The sequence below is a fragment of the Myotis brandtii genome, unplaced genomic scaffold (genome assembly GCF_000412655.1).
Source record: "Myotis brandtii unplaced genomic scaffold, ASM41265v1 scaffold27, whole genome shotgun sequence".
NCBI lineage: Eukaryota > Metazoa > Chordata > Mammalia > Chiroptera > Vespertilionidae > Myotis > Myotis brandtii.
In genome coordinates this window covers 684,394-686,612 of record NW_005360272.1, presented here as the reverse complement: position 1 = coordinate 686,612, position 2,219 = coordinate 684,394, and positions in this window count along the sequence as shown.

Here is a 2,219-nt window from a genome sequence, read left to right as displayed (position 1 = left end):
CAGCGAGAGGTCACAGAGTGTCGCCAATGCCCGCCATGTTCCACACTGCCCCCTGGTGATCAGCGCACATCACAGCGAGCGGTGGAACTCCCAGCTGAATGACCGCCGAGGGGACAATTTGCATATTAGGCTTTTATTATATAGGATATTGCTTTGCTTGTAACGCTATTACGGCAATTTTTAGACCTGACTTGAGTTACAGTTAGATATGGTGTTTCCCAGTTAGCTAGCAAGCTCTTTCAACAGGAACCATGTTTTATTAAATGGTGAATCTTCCACCATTCCCAGCATCATGTCTTCCACATTACAGCGTAATATATTTGCAGAAAATTATTTGGAAAAACTCTTTAAAAAGCCTCATTTATGTAGAGAACCTATGCACAGATCTGCTGTCTCCCCAAGGACCCTTTTGAATATTTATTATTATAAATACTATGAAATGATTTATGGTAAAAATTGTGATTACTCTGGTAGCACCAGGGGCAGTCAGCCACAAGCGGCAAAAAATGTAAAAATGAATCTAAGCATTTAGAGACAGACTAAAAGACCACAAGCCTCAGGCTACCTTACTATAAGATGCAAATAAAAACTGCTCTGTACACTTATACCAACTCCAGTGTTGGGGTTAGTAAACAGGCTTCTTGATGCAGGAGCCTTATCTGAAAATTTTCAGAAACAGGGTGGACTAGAGACCTTTGAGTGGTGGACCTAAAAGGAGGGACATCACAAGGGGGGAAAAGTTCCCTTTTTTCTTTTCTTCTTTCTTTTTATTATATCTATGAGAAGATAAATGTTAGCTGAATCTATTGTGGTAATCAATGAATAATGTATGTAAGTCAAACCATCATGCTGCACGTCTTATATTTATACAGAGATATATGTCAATTATTTCTCAATAAAACTGGAAAAAATAACATAAAGGCAGGGACAGCAAAGAGAAATTGAAGGGCAAGTTGGAAGTACAGAAAGGCAGCAAGAAAATATCACTCGGAGTAACGAAAAGGAGTAACGAAAATTCACCGAGTCTTTACCAAAGGCTTGAAGCTGCCAAGAAGGTCCCTGACCTCAAGGGGCTAATAGTTTTATTGTGTTTGTGTGTAATCTTAATTGGGAAAATCAAGCAAGGAAGGCTTCACAGAGAAGCTGGTGACTCAGTAGGACTCTGAAGTGTGTCCAGAGGACTTTACCAAGGAAAAAAAAAGACAGTTTGAGTTTGAGTTAGTTATTTTCGGGAGGAAGCATTCACATGCATTTCAGCTGTGCCTTTGGGACTTTAAATCACGGTAGCTTCTTATATCCAATGGCACTGTCAATGCGCTTTCTTTTTTTACTTTAACTTAAATCCTAAGATGTTCCAGCCCAATGTTGGACTAGAGCCAGAAAGTCCCAGAATGAGGTGAGTGCTCGCCAAATCTGCTCTGTCACCTCCACATCCCGCCGGCCCAGCTAGCCGAGCTTGCTGTCCTGGCAGCCAGAAAAGAAAGGCTAATTATATCCTCTGGGGGCCAGGCTGGGGGTGGGGGGAATCTGGACGCAGGCATAGCGGGCTTACCCCAGTTCTGCCCGTGAGCCACCAGGGGAGAGCTTCCCTCCTGCGAGCCATAAGGCTCCTCGTCTACCTGTGACAGGGAGGCCAGCTCTGCAGAAAAAAGGTGCATGGAAAGAAAGGAAGAGACACCGTGGACTGGGAAATGCGGAGCTTATTGAGATAATTAAGTTTAGCAAGACCCCAGGCTCTTATGAATAACACTACTATTATTATTACAGCAACACCTCTTCAACAAGAAGATACTGTCTTTGCAGTCTTTTATGACGCTGAAGAAGCAAATCCAGAGATAAATGCATTTCAAATTATTTTAAAGGTTCAAGATCAAATTCCAACTGTACTGGCCAGAGACCCCGAGGCAAGAGCCAGTCCGCGCCTCTTGCCAGCCGCGTGACCTTGGGCTGGCTCTTCACCTCTGTCTCGGTTTCCTCGTCTGTCAAGAGGGGTGACGAAGCCCCTTCCTCGCGGGCTCGCCGTCGTGGGGTCGCGCCACAGGGGATTCTTTGCTGCACGGGGGACGCACGGGTGGAAAGGGAGCTCACCGCCCATCTCCAAGCCTCCTTGGCTCTGGGGCGGCCGGGACAGATGGTGCCCGACACCGAGGCACACCGAGGCCCACCGAGCCCCGCCGGCAGAGCGAGAAAGGGGGTCGCGCCTGAGGTGGGTGCCTGCG